Consider the following 23,523-nt stretch of genomic DNA (forward strand, 5'->3'; position numbering starts at 1 on the left):
AACGCTAATTCCGAGGATAGAATTAATTAATTTTAATATTGTTGGACTCTTTCTTAAATCAAACGATCTGTCTATACTTTAAGTATAAACGATACTATACTTTAAGTATAGACAGATCGTTTTAAGTACTATTGCCCTCGATTTCCTTATCATGTTCCAAGCCTACCATACTCTTACTTAGATTAATCTAGATTTAAAATGATATTGCCCACCACTTCTCTGGTATGCTACAAGGCTATCATATGTTTCCTCAGATCATCATTGTTAATAATAAAGAAAAAGACTTGTGTTGTATATAAAACATTCTCAAATTAAAACCCACAACTCGACTTTATAAGTTAAGAAGTTATATTTTTTACTAAAGAACATGAGACCTCTTAAAGTTTCTAAGAATATACATCACAAATAAAAATTTAAAAAAAAACGTTATAAAACTAACTTTTATACGGTGAATATTTGACCTTATAAACATAAAATATCCTCGTAGTGGCATAATAACATTGCATTGTAAAGGCTCAGATCTTGCTTTTATACTTTTATAGTCTAATAGTAGTCAAGCATAACTCAAAATAGGGCAGTTTACATGTAAGCAATAGCAACACTTACGAGCGTAGCCTCGAGATATTTTCGTGAGTGTCCGTACAACTATACGGTCCCCTAGTGCAGATGTTCGATACTACATGTAATAATGGAAGATTTGTTTTAAATTTTGTAATGCAAATATAGTTATTTACTGCAAACTGTTACGAGAAAATTTCTAAGGGAAACTGTGCTGTAAAACTGTACCTGTATATAAAAGGATTACCTATGTATAAACTTGCGATTGCAATTAAAAATAATTATAATCTCGTTCCTTCATATGTGTAATACCATTAACACATATTTATACATATTTATAAAAATAATTGTGAAATTAAAAATCAAACATTACATTTCCTATATTTTCCTACGTATTTAAACGTCAATTAAGAAAATGAAGACCATAGTTACATAGACCATTTGTACATCAAATATATGCTAAGTACAAAGATTTTTCGCTTAAATCTGATTAATTTTCCACGTAGAGATAGCCTTTATAGGGCATGTGTAAGGCCATCCGCAAAAATCCGCAATGACGAATTCTATAATCATAAATTAGACTATTTTGTCTGAAATACGAGCCAAAAGTAATTTTGTTTTTAAATTTGAGATAATTAAACTTTGAAAGACACTCCAAGTTATTAAGCTTTGAAACTCAATAATTAATTTAATTATGACATCATATACCCATAATCTAATTCTAATTATCAGGAGAAACATAATCCATTGTAGTTTCATGACTAAATGAAACTGCTATGAAATAGTAGTCTTCTAGAAGCCGCTTCTCGGTCTTTGTTGACCGTACGACTAGTTAGTCACTTCTAGTGTGCCACAGGGATCGGTTCTTGGGCCGATCCTCTTTCTGTGGTATGATATGCCTCTCTCGCCAATGATCTCCGCTATTCTCTACGCACACGATGGCCTCTTCATGGCCCTCGTTCCGGCTATTCATCCTCCCTTTCCACGCAGCGTCAAAAGGATCTGCTCTCCTCGTGGTCCACATGTTGGAGGATCAAGATCAATACAGACAAATGTGAGGCGATCTGCTTCACCTGGAAACACTATGGGCCGGTTCTTTGGGAAATTCTGACTATTCATGATGACACACTCCGATGGACTACGTCAACAAGGCACCTCGGAATAGTGTTGAGCAGGAGGATTTCGACAAATGTTGCTGCAGGATCCAGATTTGACGGCCAGCTTTCATGTTTCTTGCTCCTCTATTTTGCCGCTTACCACTTCCACTAAACTGCTCCTTTAAACCTCGATCATACGGCCATTCATCACCTACCCCGACTCGGCACCTCTTTCACTCGGTTGATTCCTCGGAGTGGGTCTGATCTCATGAGTGCTCTACTGCACAAACAGGAGACGTCCCGGGCATTGCCAGACGACCCTCCCTAGATGCTTCACTCCATCCTCAAACTCCACCGACCACGTACATCTTCTTCATTGTTCATCTGCTTGTTATCTACTTGACTCCATTAACTACTCTTCAGCAAACGTACCATTCTCCCCCAGCACTAAAGTGTGTGTTGTTATATACTGAGGCTTCTCCTTTCCAAACGCTTCAGTTCAGTTACTTATTACACATTTATTTATAAACTTCATGTGCTTATGAATTATTGCTGTAGTACAAACTCGTACGTTAATGTGATTAAGTTTGATACTTCATAAATAGAAATGGATGGCATGATACAACCCATCAACCACTTGCACGGACACATGTTCAGTCTTGCCGTCCTCTTTACGCAAAGTTAGACTGTTAGACGCTGTTAGACTGGATATTCAATTGGATTTAAAATGTTCTCTTATTTATTTAATTTATTGTCATAGCCTTTGTCATTGGGGTCGGCATATGTGGAATAACCAACCACTAACTATCACTACTTTTAATAATATACCCGTAAAAGTTACATTTCTCTAGCACATTTAAAGGTTTTTAAATGTGCTCAGCCCGCAGTTATATTATTTTATGACAGCTTACAACAAAATTTCCAACAATCTTAGCATTGCAATGATGTAGCGATCGAGGACCTCAATACTACCTTAATCCACACTAAATCATAAAACATTTGAAAGGTTTAATATTAAGTTAGATTATGACAACATTTCCAACAACTGGTGTAGCGATTCCGTATTTTCAGTATTACATTTTTTACCCATTCCTTATCATTTTACATATGGTAAACACAATATTATATTACTGCCAAATTTTCAATAACCGTAACACTAGCGTAACGTACCGATGCAATGATCACAGTATAACATTAATCCCACTCTACATCATTACATATTACAAACGTAATATTAAGTTATAACAGATTTCAAATTTCAACAATCGCAAACATTGGAGCAATATTTCAAAGAGCCATGTAATATATTATGTAATATATAATCAATATATTTATATTATAAATTGTTAAGCCCAGTGCCATGATCAGGCGTTGTTGGGTTACCGATGATCAGTTATACCCTCACACAAACCTACATCTATATTCGTGGCTTCACGATAGCTTTGAAACAAAATAATACAGGAAATTATAGTAATCGTATTGTTATTTTAGTCTTCCGTGTCCATTGAACTCACCTGCAAGAGTATTGTACCCGTTTATGTGTTATGTAATATACTGTTTTTATGCTGAAGTTCTACATTACCATATAGCTAATGCTCATTGTAAATAATATATTGTATTAGTTTATTGTTTTATACTACATCACGTATTATTTTGTGGAAAGTTCAATACACAGTACCTGAAATACATAAACTGTTTATTTACCTGAGACAGTAAAAAAGTTTGAAACGTCTAGAAAATGTTTTGATTATACTGTATCTTAGAATTTTGTATATATCTTCTGTAAATGAAATACTCATGATCTTAAATACATAAACTGCTGTAGCTTTATTACATTTATTCTCAATTATTTAAATTCATCATTCACTTAACAAAAATATTGCAGTAAGTTATTTTTTTAAACTGGATAGATACATAAATAAATAAAACTTACAAAAACACTACCAAAAAACACTAAACGAAACAATAATTTTAAATTTCCAGATTCTTAATACGACCTTGTTTTGACCCAGGGGCTGTGCATTCTTTTCTTCAAAAACTCTCTATTACCAATACCCAAATTACGCTCTTGTAATGTAAAGAAAAAACTGTTGGCTTTAAAATAAATCCTTATCAGCTCACGATGGCAGTGGTTTGTCGTATTAATTTATTTAATATTATCTATCTTACAATAAGCAGATTATAATACAACTAACTTCATTCACTGCAAAGTACATAAACGTAAAATTATCACATTTGATGTACGAATTATTTAATATGAATTACAAGAGTAATATTTATAAGTGAAGAAAATATTTAAACGCTATCATTAAACACCTTTGAATCAATGATAACACTAATAAATGAAATGTATTTTTATTACTTGTATTATTACAATACAAGTTTACACTTTAATACTGCAGAATTGTCAAATTTTAACGATCGAATTTTTCACAGAAACGTACACCCTTTTCGTTTCAGACTTTAATTAACATAAAGAGAAAAAACTGTAATATAGTTTTCGTAATCTGCGTATAAAAAGGGGTAATCAATTTGAAAATTCATTTATTTAGTATCACTCCTCCACGCTAAGACCATTTTTCAAATATTTACCCTATTGTGGCCATACAGGCCCATTTTGTTTGTCACTTGTTGGTATTGTTATACAGTTATGCTCAGTCAAATGAAAATAAAATTTGTTACAATGTGAACTCTTTCTCTCCATACTTTGTTTTTCGAAATTTTAAAGGTTTCGTCCTGTTTAAATCTGTATGTGATTTGAAGTAAAATGTTTTAGATTACTTATTAGATACGTATTGCTACCATAACAAATAAACGTAACAAAAGTGAATGATTTGTTACAACAAATTAGTCATTTATATTTTTCCCTAATGAGCTAATTTTATGTATCTTCCAAATGGTTTGTTCTCATATTAGTTTTTATCGAAATAGTGATAAAAATATTAGTTAAAACGCAGTATTTCAAAATTAATTAAAATAATACTTTCTTATTTTCAGGGCTGAGTTTTGTTTAAAGATAGAAAATCGGAATCTAAACAATTATACATTTTGAATTTTGAATTATAAAACGGAAAGATAGATGCTAAATACGATGCAACGTTAATAGGAAATCTAGTAACTATTAAAGAGAACTTTTCGTTTATTTAACATCAAATTATTTTATGTATGCTGGCATGCATATTGTTACAAAGCAACACTTCCCCGGTTGTGGAGGTATTTCAATGAATTTTACCATATCTTGGGCATGTTTGGTTTCAGTCTATTACAGTAAGAATTCTCTGCTAACTTGTTTGAGTTCAGTTATAGTTTTAGCAAATGCTCACGCACTCGCCACGGGAGCCATGTTCGCCAACCGCTCACAGCCACAGGGATCATCGCCCTGTCCACATTTCAATTTCCTAAAGTCGTATCGACCAACTCCGGTACGGGAGCGATTAATCAAAGACCATTCTATCTTAGAGGGGCTCATTCAATTAGTTTCTTTTGTTGGATCAGCTGTCAACTATGACCCAACTGAAAGTTAGCAGAAAGGTTTCCAGCGTATAGCTCTTCTAAATAACGGTTTCCATGACTCGGCAAATTTTCTTGTGTCGAAAGATCTTCAAAATTAGAATATTACTGATCATGAATAAAATCTTCTACCACTCTTTCATCTTGACCATAACTACAAGAAAACACAATTACAATTTTACTGGGACTTCAAGTAAGTTTGTTGAATCTGTTAAATTTCTCCCTAAGAAGGTGTTATGAAGACATTCCAGTGCAAGGTTTCCTCCACAACATGACCATTATGGTAAAGTGAATGAAGAGATTTGAGTCTAACAATATCCAGGCGAGTTGGAAGCGCTATGTATTGTGTAAAGCGGTTACAGCCTAACAGAATTGTGAATTAGAAGGATTGTTCATCTTTGTTATCTTTATGCAATGAAGATTCTATACTATTAACCTAGGAGCCGAGAGCCAATTTTGCACTTTATAAGCAAGCACGCAAACTGGTTTTCTTGAAACCAAAAAAGGAAGTTTTCCTAAATAAAATTATCGTCAGCCATATAATTTTGGCGGAGGTACCATTTTCGGAAAAGGATGGTATGAAAAGGCTTAAAATGGCAATTATTTTGTCAGATTATATTTTTCTACTTTGATACACTTAAAACCGATCATCAGACACATAAACATTAGTTATAACACCGTCAGACAGCTAGATGAAGAGGCAGAAAATGGTCCATTTAAGGGGTCCTAAAATGGTAAGCTAATGCTGATTTAACATTTTATTTACGTGTCTACTTGTTGGTTTTAAGTGTACCAAGCTAAAAAATATTATCTGAGAGAAAACAAATCATAATTTTTATATTTTTTCTCTTTTCATAATACCACCCCCACCCCCCATTTCTACCTATGCCAAAACCAGCGTGACTGACCATCGACTTCATTTTTAAGCTAAATTTACCTATCGATTAAAAAAAAACAGGGTTTATGATTATACAAATTCAAATTGGAAATTATCTCCAGGACTATTTGTTATATTAGCCCTTACCTATGCAGCAGGTCAAAGCTATAAAACCGAAAAAATTAGTTAATTTCCTTGTCGTACATTTTGGTCCACAATAAGTAACACTGATCATTCAATTTTGGACGATTCGACTAAAATGACTTCCTAGATATATTTGGACATTAAAGGGCAACTTTATATTTTGTAAAGTTTGTGCCCATAAAAAAACTTATTTTCAGAAACGCCAAATGTTCTGTTCTTGTTAAGTTCCGTATAATTCAATGGCGTATGTGTTTATACATATAAATGTATACGTTTATAGGCCATTTTCATTAATAGATATATTTTTATGATTACGCTAAGGGTACAACAACCCCGAATTAAGGGTACAACAACCCCGAATTAATCAACATCAGAAATATGATCAGTCCATGGCATTCGATTACGTGTGCTTTTAATTTCTTTTGAGGAAATTGTATATGTATGAATAATATGTATCCTTTTTTCCGAATAAATGATCTTCCGGCCAACATTAACTCCAATATTGTTTGCTATATCGATGACACAATATCTATAATCCTTCCTTCTGGACATTCATGAGTGACATTCTTAGGTCTTGGCTGATAAAAACCGAAACTTAAATACAAGAGATATTAAAAATATGTTAAGTTCAAAAAGGGTTGTAACCAATTTCGAAAAACTAGTCGAAGACCTTCTTAGTGTTAAGTGGGATATTTTGCTACAAAATAACAATATCGATGTTAATTTTCACAATTTTCCCAGCAAAATTACTGATTGTATAAATTTAACCACGCAAGTTACAACTATTAGTAATATACCGGCTAAGGCTAAAGCGATTAGTCCCTGGATGAATGAGGCGCTACTTCATCGTTTAGAAAGAAGAAAATTGCTTTACAATCAGTTAAAAAACTCCCCTTACAATCAAAATCCTAGGAATTACTTCACACGTTTTAAAAGCCAACTTACGCGTACAATTTGTTGGCTTCGACGAGAGGAAAACCCGGTACTATGCTGAGCTGTTTCACAACTGCGGTGGCCGTCCAGCGGAACAGTGGCGCTTGATAAACAGTTTATTAGGAAACAAAAAGCAAAAATTACTCTTCAAAATGGCCGCACTATTGAAAGTGATGATGTTATAGCAAACGAATTTAACAACTATTTTTCGAGCACCAAATTTGTTTATCAGAATCTACGCCAAAGTAACGAAACGTTTCCTAATTTACAACGACAAAGTCAAAATGTTTCTTTTTCCTGTAGATAAAGATGAAGTGGAAAGTACAATTCGAAGTGTTCAGAACAAAAAGTCTTCCGGCTTTGATAGCACTAATGTAATTCTTTTAAAGAAAATAAATCATGTCATTTCTGAACCCTTAGCCAAATTATTTAATAAAAAGCTTTGATACCGGAGTGTTCCCTACGGTTTTAAAGAAATCAATAGTTGTGCCGATTTTCAAGGGCGGAAATCCAGAATTGTTAGAGCAGTATAGGCCAATCATACTGCTCTCAATTGTCTCGAAACTGCTGAAAAACTGACGAGAACATGATTTTTAAGTTTTCTTTATTCAAACAATTCTTTTTCTAACAATCAATTCGGTTTTAAAAAAGGTAAAAGTACAGAGGACGTGATTGAAAAACTTATGCATATGGTTGATACAAATTAAAATTCTGGCAAAAAAGTAACAGGCTTATTTATTGATTTCAGAAAAGCGTTTGACCTAGTCCGTCATGATTATCTTTTAACAGAACGATCTAATCTAGTATTAATCTATATTGTTATAAATTTTGTATTTCTTTAATGTAATGATCTTCAATCATTTTCTCTTTAACGGTGCTATAACTGTAAAATAGGTGCAATTATTAAATATGAATTTTTTTCGTTCTCTTATATACTTATTTTTATTATTATTAGTTTGGTATGAGCTACAGAAGCCGAAAAATTAAAATGTTAATTTATTACGGAAGGCTACTACTTTAAGTTGTAATTATGTCATAATTAAATTACCAAAATAATCACCGAATACTGGTAAATGGTGGTTGTTTGTTTTTCCCAAGTTGTCATCTTATTATGTAATATAAATGAAAAAGACGGAAATAAATATATTCTATTATATTCTTAACGGATGATTTTCGTCAAACTTTCGCTTTCACTTGAATGAGAAAAAGACGAGCATGCGGTAATTTTATCAGATATATCATTCAGATTCTGTTCGGCTTATTGGGGTTATTAATGATGAAAGGCTGAAATGATCTAACCACATCGATAAGCTACGCTCTAAGCTGACTTAGTTCTTATTTTCAGCAAATATGTCATCCGTAATGTCTAATATGCATATGTGTACAGTAAAATAAATTATCGTATTGAATTTTGAGGATCTTACTTTTAATTCCAAAGAATGTTCAAAATACAAAAGGGAATTTTACGTGTCAAACGTGGAGCCAGTATCACAATTACTGCAGGCCTTTCTTCATGTACAATACATCTCAATATTTTAAAACTTCCAAGTATTTATGTCTATGAGGTATTGTCATTGCTTACAACTAAATCTTCTCTTTTTAAAGTCTGCATTGCTTGACATTCCTACAATACTCGTCACATGGAAGACTTGCTTTATCCTATTCACAGGATTACCGAGAGAAGGGCTTTCACTAGCTCTTATGACTGTACAACGCGTAGCCTTGGGACATGAACACTATTGAAAGCAGCAAAGTTTTTCTCAAAAAAACGTAAAGAATTTTTTATTGAGAGGTGTTATTATTCTGTATATGAGTTCCTTATGTGGTATAATCACTCACATAATTAAATTTATTTTAATTAGTTGTGCTTATAATCATCGTTGTTAATTTTAAGGCATGTAGGCAATTTAAATGTTTGATTAAGTTATGTAGTGACAAATTTCATGTTAAAATGTTATGGACGAAATGCAAATCACTATATTCTTTAACTATTTCCAATTACGTGAAACTATTAGCGTATAAAAATCTATAATTACTTTCACGCAGATTTTAATTATAATGCTGCAAGTGAACATTGAATTTAGTGTACACACTGATCCATCTGACCTCCAAGCCTTGGCGCTACATCAGTCCATAGTAGGCCCAGTCCATAAATAGGGATACCGTGGTGAGGAAATGTTAAACCGATATAACAGAGCTATATTAATAGTACAGACATTGTAACTCCGTTGATACGTTTACAGTAAAATGTTCACTTAATTTTAGTTACGTGCGTATCAAATTTAACCCATTTACATCCGAACGGTTAGGTACGTAACTGCAACTCAGTAATTCAATTTTTATATTTGGATTGTATGGGGAAACGTAACTTGATTTTAGTAGTAGTTGTAGGTTGATTAGTACACGTAGACCAATCGTTAATGTCTTAATTGCACTGATCCATATCAATCGTAGAGCACAATTAATATGTGGGGGACTGTGTTGTGCGTTTGTTGTTTCTTGTTTCATTGTGACAGTTAATGTCGTGTGATGGATGTGTGTGTATGTGTGTGTGGGCCGTGTGACTGTGCACGATGTGGCAACGTTGTGCGCGGTCCGGTATCGAGCGCCAGGGCAGGGCTGCTCCAGTAGGTAACTGTGAGACATGCGGTGCTATACACTTTAGCGACAGTGTGGATTAACATGGGGACCTGTGCTACGCAACGACTAGCTAAGGTGCGTTCTCTTCATCTATAAACTAATAATAAATCGTTCTGCCCGAACCTATCAAATTTAATAGCGAACGCTGTACAAGTATACGGCTGATGCATAAATAATTAATGGACTTTGACAACAGATTGAGGCGTAGTGTTTTATCAGTAAATAAAATGTAAATTTATAATAACATACTTGTTAACAGAGGTTTCATTAAAATAACAATACCTAGCCTGTTGTAATTCAAGACTACACGTTTCCCTTTTATTTTAGAAAACTATAACAAGTCTATAAGTAGCTATTGTGAAATCCGTCTTATATATAATGCACGTCCGTCTATCCGTTGCTGTTCTAATGTAGTTCTACGTCTAGCTAATCTATTACTATATACAGCAAAGTTTAAGGCTAGTAGCAATTTTGTCATTTTCAATGTTTGAGACAAGTATATTATGTTACGTTTAGATACATTCAGTATTCTTTAATAAATTGACACAACTGTACACTAATGTGTTACTTTGTAACGGTATACGTTCAAGATATATTCAAAGATAAAAATATAATGGCTTGTTTATTTATGTAATAATATATACCTTACAAAGCATCGGATTAAGGAAATTGCCCTATTTGTATACGAAGTGTTAATCAAAATCTTTTTGAGCCCAACCATATTTTTGAACACGGACCTGTAAAGCCAGGAAATTGTTACTGGTAAAGTTCGCTTATCTAGTATCGAACGCTATTATCTTATCTCGTGCACTATCATTATATAACTACAAGTGATGTTTTCTCGATGAGCCCAGTTTTTATGTGATACTAATTTTTGAAAGAGTCTGAGGTGTTGTGGCTCGTGTAACGTCGTGTATGTTCGTGTTCCTTCGCCTGCTCCATACGCAGGGCCGGCCGCGGTCGCTCTCGCTGCAGTATGGGATGAAATGTGAGGTATGGACCTACCATCGATTGGTCTCAACAACTAATCTCACTAAATATCTATTTTATGCCTTAAACCTTTAAATGTACGATTAGCCAGTACACAATAAATACCTTAAGAAAGTTTCACGTATTATAAATCTTCACAGTACTTCCATTGTAGGTACTGGTATTCACCCTTTACAACATAAAACCTTACTTTATTATAAAAAACTCTCCACTGTAGAAATCTTTATAAACGCTTTCAATATCTTAATGCAGCATACTTAGGATTCAATGGATTTAAATTCACTTACAATACTTTTCTCCTGGACTCCAGGATAAAATTTGAACCCATAAAATATGTGGTAGTGACTACATCCTTCCGATCTCAGCTGGCTACGTCTACCACGCCTAATCTCGATGGAAGGCGGAGGCTGTGGCCCCTCCCGCCCCAACCTAGATGTCTTAATTAATTCAGATCCATTATATAAGAAGTCGATACTCCAACAAGAGAACTAAAATATAGAGGAATGCAGCGGTTTCTATCATAACATATCAGATGTTTTCCTACGTTGGATTAATTCTGATTTTCTGGGGTTTAAGATTCCGTAAAAAAATGTTTGATCTTAAAAAATCTTTGAATATATTCGTAAATCCCTTTAATGAAAGCGTTTGTGAAAGCTTCACTGTATACTCACACGAATGAAGATTGCGTAGTGTTTCTTATATTTACAGTTATTTATTACCGTTAAAAACTGTTATGTAACCCAAATTCACTTACAATTCTTTCCAGGGCACAATATAGCAATAAATCACTTTTCATCAAAACAAAGAATATTCCAGAAACTTTTACTGCCTGGTACTCCTGGCGTTTAAAAACCAACAACCCCACATGTATTTGGGTTGAATAGTTTTAACTTACTTGCCATTGATATTGTATAGATCAAATATTATCCTGTAATAGACAATTAATATATTTGAAACCAAAACAATTTTTAAACTTAGTGCGTATGCTGAGAGTTAAAGAGGTTAAGTTTGTGTGTTGAAAAATCATATTGTAACCCTAAGGTTTGGGAAATATCTAAGAGGCAACCTAAGAGTACTTTCCTCATAACATTTCTTTGAATCTTAAAGGTAAATGGGTCTCTTAAAAGATTAACATGAATATTATATGAATCATCTTAAACGTTGCGAGTGACGATATCACAGCCTGTGGCGAATGAGATGTCTCAGAGAAAAGTCATCCAAGATACTGGACAACTCTGAGTTAAAAGTATCTGAGGAGGATAAAGTAATACAGTGTACCGAAGAAGCCCAAAGATGTATTGAGACCAGGTAATGAACATATTGCAGAGTCAGAGAGAGTGCGAGGATTCAAAAGCTTGGTATTCTTAGAGACACGAAATTACAAGTCGCAGGAGACTCAAACGCTAGGACGATTCAGGTTTGGGGACCAAAGAAAAACGACCTCTCCAAAACGGATAAACTATAGTCTGAGGTAAGCCCAAAAGGCAGGAGAATCCAAAAGCTGAAATTGCTCGACAACCTAGTCCTTGTGTCGTATTATAGAAGAGCCTGAAGTAGGGCATATAAAATTCTTTTATAACACCATTTATGGTTGAATCAGCTTTAAAGCAAGAAGAGTAAAAAAGACAGAGCAACCTAGATATGTGGAGTAACATACATCCTCGTACGTTTTGCTTCTTAGCCAGCATATTGAGAGGACATTCAAAGACTAACACTTATAGAATGGAAGATCCAGTTTCTGTATGGCTCTAGAGAGCAGAGATTCCACCACGAAACACCCAGTAGTTCCAGAGCAAACCCTTGACATCCTTGGATGACCTGTCTTAAGTTTCTGTATGGCTCTAGAGAGCAGAGATTCCACCACGAAACACCCAGTAGTTCCAGAGCAAACCCTTGACATCCTTGGATGACCTGTCTTAAGTTTCTGTATGGCTCTAGAGAGCAGCGGTTTCACCACGAAACACCCAGTAGTTCCAGAGCAAACCCTTGACATCCTTGGATGACCTGTCTTAAGTTTCTGTATGGCTCTAGAGAGCAGAGATTCCACCACGAAACACCCAGTAGTTCCAGAACAAACCCTTGACATCCTTGGATGACCTGTCTTAAGTTTCTGTATGGCTCTAGAGAGCAGAGATTCCACCACGAAACACCCAGTAGTTCCAGAACAAACCCTTGACATCCTTGGATGACCTGTCTTAAGTTTCTGTATGGCTCTAGAGAGCAGAGATTCCACCACGAAACACCCAGTAGTTCCAGAACAAACCCTTGACATCCTTGGATGACCTGTCTTAAGTTTCTGTATGGCTCTAGAGAGCAGAGATTCCACCACGAAACACCCAGTAGTTCCAGAACAAACCCTTGACATCCTTGGATGACCTGTCTTAAGTTTCTGTATGGCTCTAGAGAGCAGAGATTCCACCACGAAACACCCAGTAGTTCCAGAACAAACCCTTGACATCCTTGGATGACCTGTCTTAAGTTTCTGTATGGCTCTAGAGAGCAGAGATTCCACCACGAAACACCCAGTAGTTCCAGAGCAAACCCTTGACATCCTTGGATGACCTGTCTTAAGATTCCTCTTGAATACTTTTATTACATTAAAGAAGGTTAAATATTTAAAATAATCAAAGGTTTTCAAATAAGAACAAATAATAAAAGCCATTATCTTCACGCTCAAGCTAAAAAAAATGACTGGTATTAAGTTAACACAACAGTTAATGTGGAATCGTTATACTGGATATTCTACTGGACACATTTTCTTTTTTCAATCAAACGTTTTTTCTTTCAACCATCATTTCACATCATGTAACCACCCTTTTGTAATTTATGGACCATAACAACACGTTCGATCAAAACCCTTATGTAAATTTAAAATAATGTTATATAATGTATAATTACATAATGTGTATAATTCCTGTGCGAACTGTGGTTGGTTTTAAAATTGAACAAATAATATAATATACTTATAATCAGTATGCTATACATTTTTAAATTATACTGTACACACTACAAGTATTATTATTTTATAACATAAAGTTAAATTCAACTGAATGTAATAAATAATAATGGCTGAGCTAGTCTCCTAGTAGTAATGTATGATCGACGAGTTAGAAGAGGGAACTATTACGTCAGCAACCACTCCAGCCGCCGCGCCGTCCCATCCTCTTGGCAATCTATGACCCAGTCTTTCACAAGTTTTGGCTGCACTCTGGTCTGTATTGATCAACTAAGTGGTTTCTCATTAACACACTTCTGTAGTCAGAGTATACAGATACAAATGAAACACATGCACTAACTGTTGCAAGCCTTCTGTTAATTGACGAACCAATAGCTTCTCATAAAGTGGTACAACTCTAGATATTAAAGATTAGGATGACAAAAATAAATTAACCCTCCAAACACTACAATAAATATCTATCGTTTTATATATAGCAATAATTGCAAATTATATGAATTTCAGTTTGTTACATTTTTTATTATCGTACTATAATATCACTGCATTAAATTATAGACCAAAGAAAGACTGGGCATTCTCACACAAGGGCCATCACAGAAGTTGAAACCGACCACGCCCCCCTATTGGTGAGACCAATGTCCGAAAATAGAGACAGTTTTAATTCGCCTTGTTATACTGCCGTAAAGCACAGTATTACTACTAATTGTAAAAGTCATAATTTTAAATGTTGTACTTATATGCAGAAGTACCTACATTTTCTTAACTACAAAATCAAAAACGTCCATCCGTTAGAACATTTTTGCTTATTTGGTCTGGCTATTTTTGTCAGCTGGACAGTTTCTGGAAAAGGCCTGAATGAAAATGTTTATTATTCGTATTTTTTATAACTTTTGCAGTTTGGCTACAAATGAGGTTGGAAGTGAGCCACAAGAAGTAAGCCGTGCCGGAATGCGACCTTCCCTGTATAGTACGTCTAATATTGTTATCAAACTAGCCAGTTTATTCTGTTAGTTACGGAAGAACTAGAGGTGTGCTGAGGTCCGGGAGATTATTTCACTTAGTTCTGACGTCCGGCGCTAGGCAGCGCCACGTAACTATTATTGTTACCGTTCAAATATTTACTATCTGAGCTGCTTGAGCTTCTCACTCCACAGATGGCAGTACGAGCACTCACTTCCTCCGTGGCTCAATGTATACCATTATTTATGTGTAATCTCTTGTATATAACTAATACAATCAAAGTTGTTAACATAACAAACACAGTGGTGACGAAATAACGGTACAGATTAGTTTTTTCTTTACATGATGTCTTTGGCCAGTTCATGAATAAAGTGTATACATTTTGTAAATGTTGATAAAGCACAGAATAAATAAAAAACATTAACATTACAAACAATTTGTTCTAAATAAAATATTTCAATAAAAGGAAAAATTGTCATTACTTTCAAATAGCCTACCACCGGCGGAGTCTGCACAATATTAGTATATTGTAATAATTTACATAAATTAAATAAGTGAAATAGTGAAGCAAGACTTTGGTCATAGCTTGGTCGTAGAAGACTCTTGAATTCCTCCCTACACCTCATTGGTGAACCGTTCTGAACTGTTGCCGCTCGCCTAAGCTCAAAATTTCTTTCTTGGGTCTGCTGGACTAAATAAAATCATAATAAAAAGTTCTATGCAAATATTTACAATAGTTTTAAGGGCCTGCACCAGATTACTTAAGAAAGGCAGATATGAGACAAAACCTAATTTAATAATAATTTAGATTGGCTTATGAAAGATAATATCTAACTTTAAGTTTATAAATCCATTTTACAAGTATAAACCAGAAATAAAAAAGCCGTGATTTTTTTTAGTGCTTAACATTCAGTGTAGATCTATGTATAGAGAAGATAGACCACTCGGAGTTTTCTACAAAGTCAGTACTTCAAATGTTTATTTTATAACTAAAGAGTACATTGATGATGAACAGGTTTTAGTTAAAGATGCTTTATCAAGATCTGAATTAACAACCAATGTGTCACCCCTACCAATGTCAATTTTGGAGTCGGTTAAATGTGTGCTGGCTAAACTATTGTATGCTAAATTACAATAATCTTCTACATGAACAAGGAAGGGGAAAATGACGTGAAATGGTCAAGCACTTATATGGTGTAACTGGAATCTCCTGTATCTGCTAAAAATATTTAACTCGAATTTGAAACGAAGAAAGTGGTGGCACTATCCAGAAGCATACGGCTAGGAGAAATTTCACCCTTTCCTAGGAACTTGTAGTTAGTATAGTCTTCCTAATTTTGCCGGCCGGGATAAGGGTCCAAACAATAGCAAACGAAAATCATCGGTTCACCAATTATAGTTTAGACCCAGAGTTCCCTCTATACTACATGTAATTGCACTAAAGATGTTCTTTTGAGAAGATACATAGTCATTCAAACATCATCCCAAAAAAAAAGAATCGTTGACTAACATATCGATTTAGGAACCAAGGAACCAAACAGTTTCCTGTGCAGCAGTTGCCTCTCCTCCCTTCCATAAAAACAATCCCTCCAGAGTTCATACTCTTTTCCCCTGTCGACACTATGACGTCCTTTACTCACCTAATTTGAATGCGCTCTCTGAGAACCAAAACTGTCTTCTATTGTTGTTAACGTTCTTAGGTAACAAACTTTCCATTTGACGAAATTCAATTGCAAATCAATTCAAAGCAATTGCTCATTTACAAGATAAAGTTCACTGAGCACACTGATTGCTGATGGAATTAAAAACAAAAACAATTACTTTACTTTCCGTTGTAGTGCCCCGCGTTACTTTGCATTTACTGCAATAGATGAAAGGATTTTCTCGTGCATTCAGGATGTTACACCTTGAATTATTTTTTGAGTCTTGGACCTGTGGCGATGTTTTCTGTCTGCAATCTTTTCCACTAACGACCAGAGATTCTCCCACACACTGACAAAAAGCGATCAGATCAATATTTTTGTGATGGAGAGCTCAAATATTTGACATCCTTTGAATATTCTAACTATACATGTTTCTTCAAAAACATTTATAACCTCATGTTTATTATCAGGTACTAAAACACTATCTGCATTATTTCTCAGCAAATAATGGAGTTTGCAGCTGATGTAAACAGATGACCCCTGGACCCCCTTGAGTGGAATAGTCTCTTCACAGGGAAGATGTTTCAAACATGCCTCAGAACTACTACTAAAGATAATATAACATTTCAAACTGGGGCTTTTTAGTACTTATAAAACTTTCTTTAAACAAAAATATATATTCACAGCAAGCAAAGAAACATTGAATACAATTTGACCAACCATGTAGTTAATAGTAACTCCATTTTACTTTACCTTTATGAGAATTCAAGTAGTTGGAAATAACCCCTAGAGGGTGTACCACTATTCAGCATTGCCAAGCAACCCTATCTGTTAGTGACACAACAAACTAAAAAGAAAATAACTAATCATAGTTCATTTTTAACCAATAAAAATAAATAGTCCCTGCAATGGGACAAATTCACTGAAAGGGATATGCCGATGTTAAATTGGCCAGTGGATGTTATAACTAAGCAAGTGTTATTAACTTGGAAAAAAGGGCTGAGAATAACTGCCTGAGAAAACACGTGTTTTTGTTGTGATCAGTGGTGTTAAACTAAACAAAATTATTGTTTTCAAATTATCATTGGAACTTCGGGAGTGCCGATGGCCGAGCGGTCTAAGTCGTTAGACTTTGGGTTTGAGTTAGAGATAGCGCAGGTTCAAATCCTGTTTGTGATCGTTGCACTTTTTATCAGTACAATCGACCTCGTACTGTATCGACTCTCTCCCTTATTCTGTTTGATAAGATCCTCGCACAGGCCAGTGGCCCATGAGGACGGACAGAATAAGGCTTAAAAGGGGATCGGCCTCTCCTTTCTTTATAAAAAATATAACAAAACTTAGGAAGCGCTTGGGTGGTACTCTATAATCGGATGTATTTGAAACCCAAAAGAGCACTACTAGATTGGGTTAGAGGTTTCTATTGATACCAAATATTTATTTAAATATAGTTTTAGATACCTAAAATTAACTGTAATTAAAAAATCCTTTAATAGATAAACTTCCCACAGATTCTTAAGTACACGTCATTTCTTCCATTTGTACGAGAACCTCAAACTGTAAAAACAGCTGTTCCTCACCGTGTCCATCAAGGAGGACCTTTTAACTGATTAAAACGTGTTTTATGAAATAACAATGGGGCCAATGATGAAAATAGGGAAGGAGGTCGAAATATTTAGATACGAATGTAAAAGTTTTTTCAACTCGTCAATATCCGAAAAAGATAAAAAAAATAGTGTTCCCCACCTTTGTTCGTCTTATAATTCAATTGTTTACGTTTCAAAAAGCGTAAACTGGAAGAAGGTAGGGATGTAAAAAAGAATTGTAATGTGGATTGTATCCACAAAAATGAGCCCTGTTTAGCTGATTCCTGCCGATCATCGCACATGGAAGAGGTGGAATTCTGCAGTTCTGATGTTCTTGTCGTTCCACCTGTTGAGAATGGGTCAAGTCGGAAATAACTCTCGTCATAACTCAAATAACTTTTCAAGAAGGCGAGATATCAAGCCAAAAATTCAGCATACCCATACTAAATGATCGTTAAATATATTATGTTATTTGAATAGGAGATAATGGTACTGGATCATTATAACAGGTCTCCTCGATACTTGCCCACTTTCGTTGTATAGAAAATACTTAATGCAGGAACTCTACCTACTACCTCTTTAACTGTAATTACACACCGGTCTCATCGCCTCTTCCTAAGATCGTATCGAGCTTGCACCATCCTGCTTCAGTGTCGGACTGTGCCGAATAGTGGAGTGCAGCAGTCAACAGCATTAAATAACTCCACACAGCTAGAGCACGTAATTTCGTTCGCCGAAACGGTAGACGTTGCATAATTTTTTGTGATAGCTGCCAACTTGAACGTTGTTGTATCAACTATCGACATTATAAAATTACTTTAAAAAGGGAAAAACGAGAAAGAATTTGAAAGAAACGCAAATTTTGAAATATTTCCCCACAGAGTTAACGCAATTCCTCAGGAGCAGAGGATATGGTAATAAACGCACCTTACTACAAAGTGAAATTGAATTTAACTTTTCCGTCTGTATTTCTTTGTTATCCCACTTGTGCCCCATACGTTTCTGAGTTCTCTGAAGATTCCCTCGTGGCTCAGCAAATAGTAGAATATCATAGCCAAAGAGTTAACTCGCCACATCTCGGGATGTGGCCTTTCAAAACAACATCCACGACAAGGCAAAAGAGAAGAAACTAAATTAAAACTCTCGCAACCTATCAGCCCATCAACTCACGCACCTACTTACGTCCTTTCGAACCTCCGTCAAAATGGTCCACAATACTTTGGTGGCACCCAACGATGCAACGTAAGGCTGATACAGTTATGATCGTTCTTCCTTGCAGTCCACATCATACCTAAGAGTGGATAATATATAGGGAGTTGAGGTGGGCAATAATTATATTCAGGGAGCTCTAATTTACTATTTGTTGTTTTGGCAGCTGAGACGAGAGTCAAAATACTGCAATTCGTCTTACTTAATGGGGAGGATTTGCCCTGTTAAGACTTTACTCGATTTATCAACAGTCAATTTCATTCCTAAAATAATGCAATAAAATTCTAAATGCGAGTACTTAGTCTAAATATATAGTTTTAAACCAGTTTCTATAACAAGGGAAAATAAAATCGATTATTACAACATCTTATCCTTAATCAAAGTGTAGACAATACTATGTATTAATAAAAAACCTCTAATCATAATCATTCAAAACACCCATTATAACTTAGTTATCTAAGTCTATTTTTCCTCTGATCATTACGGTAAACTATTACTAACTTAGTAATATATATTAACACCACAAACTAAGAAAAGAAGCTGGGTACATGCAGCGTTTAGAACTATAGCCGCAAAAACTAAAACTTCCTTTTTTATGTGTACGATTTGTATGTATTGTTCCCCGCCAAGAATAGCCAAAACGCTCAAAATAGCATATAACAATATTCTTATACTATTGAAACATTTGCAACTTTTATGTAAAGTCGAAGAGAAGTAAGTAGACATCGGATACACTAATTTACTTTACTTTATAATTCAGTTCACTTGAACAAGTATTTCCGACATCGATCGATCAATCGATCTCTACAAAACTGAATAATATATTCTATTTATTTTAAATAGAATAAGCTCTGGGTTATAATAGTATGTCAACTAGCACATACCTGCGGCTTCGCCCGCAACTTATATGTAGCATTCCGTGTACGTGATTGAATACCTCCCACAATTTCAGTAACATTTGAACTATTTTAGATCAATTTATAGGAAGTTCATATCTTTCTTAATGAAAGAAACGTATCATATAATACGATAGAGCCCTATAATATTTTAAAAATGGAATCAGTCATACATCAACATACATCAGGTACCCATTTTTCAATGTTCATGATTAAAGACCAGAGGTGAAGCAACATGTTGAGTAATTCTTATTCAATTTGATTCTTACTCTGTAAGTTTTGCACATGTAATTCAAATCTATTAATTAGATTTACGCCAAACCAAAATTTAGACCAACACAAAATAGGAGTTATATGAGTGCTGTAAAAAGACAATGTTTATACAGAACTGTTGATTATATTTAACAGGCTCTTTCAACTTTAGAGACTAAGATGAGATTTGTATTGTAACTGCTTTAGAGATCAGTGGGGTGAAGGATATTCGAAATATGATTAGGCCCATATTTGTCTCAGGAAGCCTAAGAATATCCATGTAAAATTCCAGTAGAATCGGGAATAGTTTATGCGTGAAATCAAACCAAACAAACAAAGGAACTTTCGCATTTATAATCTGCGAATTTATATCTTATTAGGATATTATATAATTGTTAGCAGTTTTAGAATATTGCTATTGGCATTAAATTCCAATTAACTATGTTGGTATAAGAACCTTTACAGCTTTTCTCTAAGAATATAGTTCCCATGTTCTTTCTCCTGTAGTACCATGTTCGTGGACATCACAATGTGTGCATGTGTGTTTGTGCGCCACATAAATACTGGGAATGTGTATCCACACGCAAACTTTTACTGTGACACAAAGGGTGTGGTTCTTTGATGCTCAACTCGTCTCGCTGACAAAATACTCATAATTTATGTATTCCTACATTTCACACGATGAAAAGCTTTTGCAATATTAAATCGTACCATAATCTATTTATTAAATAGATGATATCTTACCTCCTGAAAAAGGTATATTTTCACACATAAAAATTAAAATCTAAGTTGGCTACAAACATTTTAGCCTTCTTAAACCTAAAGATTTAGGTTTAACAAAACTTTAATTGAGCATAGCGAAGCAGGAACTACCATAAATTTGTATTATTTCTCCAGTACATGCGCAATATTAGTTTTTTACAACAGTGATTAACTCCTCATATTCGGTTAGTAGAAGTATACATACCTATTATAGGGATATCAGAGTAACACAATTCCCCTACAGTCCGTAAGTAATTTCTTAAATACTCAAACAGAATGCGTCTTGTCCTCTCTGACGAGAATCAGTTATCGTGATTCGATAAATTCTACATTCCATTAATTACGGTTATTTTCAGACTTTGCATTTAGTTAGACAGCTATGCACCAAATTGTATTCTTTCATTCCAGTACATTTGGAAAACTACCGATATCTAGATATATATATATATATATATATATATATATATATATATATATATATATATATCTAGATATCAGTAGTTTTACAAATGTATATCTATATATGTATCTGACAAGTTAATGAATAGAACCTTTTCACCTGTTAGTTTTGAATTTGGCCCAAGAGAAAGTCGAGACATCTTAACATTAACTTTTGTGATGTTTTTGGTTTTGTTTCCATTTCCAGTTTAGTGAAAACATACTTATTGTAGAATCGTAAGCTGGTGTCAATCCTTTGATAGTGTTTGCTTATTGAATATTGCTGGAATATCTTTTACGGAATCTTGAAAATTGAAATAATAGATTCATTTTCATACCATTTAAGGAGAACATTAGGAGTGCCACACTATAGGTTGACCACCTGTATACGTAAAAGCATTTTCCTGCCTCTCCCTCAAAAAAAGGAGAACAGACCTATTTCTTTAAATAATTAAAGTCCACAGCTAGTTTTGCAGGGTTCTCTTAATTTGTCTGTGTTTATTATGAATGTAGTTTAGATCAATTTAATGTATTTAATTATAATTACGCTAAGAAGTTTAACAATCATTGTATACATTGTTATAATCCAGAGGACGACATCTATACATTCAGATACTGAGTAATCTCCTGATCCAAGTAATGTAATTGACCGTTAAAGTAAAGAAAAAAACGCTTTATTTGTCTACGTCACTTCAGATATTGTGTTACAAAGGTGACACAAATGCCAACCACACCTAACACCTTTGTGTTATCTTACCAAATGCTTAACCAGTTTTAGTTATACATTTATCGTTTTTACCTTGTGAAATAGACTCCCATGCAATGTTGGGAAGCGATAGTTTAAACTATTAGTAACAAAGTTTAACATTCTAATCAAAAAATATGTAGAAAAAAGGTATAAATGTTATGTTTATCCTTTATGAGATTACAAGGAATTTAGAGATACAAAATACAATTGAAAGTCATTTTGAGATATATTTTTTTTTTTAATTTAAAGAAGCGCGGACATTTCTTCATACTAATATAACTAAATTCATATAGTCGGACACTGTGAAGGCAAGTTGTAAGTAAAATGTACGGTTATGAATTTAAGGATGTTTCAAATATTTGTTTCTTTTTCATATTGTTACAGTAACTAAGCCAAAAACGTAATATGCATTCCTGAGCATATGCATACAGAACTATGTAGAGTTGTTAATGTGGAAATAAGTTTTGAGCATACGATTTATAAGAGATAAAAATATTACTGATAATATTCTTCATTTTCAAGGTGGAAAGCTTTTCCTACACGTTATAAAGAAATAATGGCTTTTAACGTGAAAAAGTTGTATTTATTTAATAATTTTCCATTTAAATTATTCGGATTGGTATGTTACGCTGTAATTATACGTTAATAGTAAATGTTCGGGGACAAAACATATATTTTGTAGTCTTGTAAGACATTTTGACACAAATTGTACAGTAACAACAAGCATCATTTATTGCATTATATAAGAGAGTACTGTGAAACATAAGTGTTTTTGTTGATGTTTTATATTTTTCTATCTACATGATTTCCGGTGAAAAAAATTATTTCTATATAGCTGTTGCCCAAGTCAAGTGCATATCTGTTGAATAAGCTGCGAGCTTGCTTAACAGGCTATAATGAACAATTTTACCATCGAATCAGTTATCAACACAATTATAATTATCAATATTGCACGACGTGTATTTACTTGCGCAAATCAGCATTTATCTTCGTAAGTCAAGTTATACATACAATACTGGGGTTTTAATAAACTTAAGTCAGCTCAAAACTCTTAAAATTAATTATTATTTACACTTTCCGTAAAATTACTATTTTTATCAATATTTTGTGTTTTGTATTGAAATGGATAAAGTACTTGCTAATTTCTGTTTTAGGAATATTTTAGACTCATGTTCTAGAAGCTCCAGCTAATTCGTATGACATTCAGTATAATACGAGTAAATCACTTCACAAGCATATTCAAATGTATTCAAAGTGTGTGCCTTGTAAGGTTAGTCAGATTAAAGAACCTAATATGTTATCAACTGTTCCGCTTTGACTTAAG

At 34.1% G+C, this 23,523-nt stretch overlaps 1 protein-coding gene across 8 annotated transcripts in view; it reads left to right on the plus strand.

Moving 5' to 3' along the window:
* LOC124360498 (voltage-dependent calcium channel type A subunit alpha-1) overlaps positions 1-23,523 on the plus strand; it is a 344,248-nt gene that overhangs the window by 146,042 nt on the left and 174,683 nt on the right. The window contains exon 1 of one of the 8 annotated variants that reach the window (XM_046814186.1): positions 9,747-9,834. The exons of the other annotated variants lie outside the window; for them this stretch is intronic. The gene's annotated coding sequence lies outside the window, so the exon portion shown is untranslated. Of the gene's footprint in view, positions 1-9,746; positions 9,835-23,523 lie in introns of those variants that run through there. 8 annotated transcript variants of the gene reach the window in all.

The sequence above is a fragment of the Homalodisca vitripennis genome, chromosome 4, assembly GCF_021130785.1.
Source record: "Homalodisca vitripennis isolate AUS2020 chromosome 4, UT_GWSS_2.1, whole genome shotgun sequence".
NCBI classification, from domain to species: Eukaryota; Metazoa; Arthropoda; class Insecta; order Hemiptera; family Cicadellidae; genus Homalodisca; species Homalodisca vitripennis.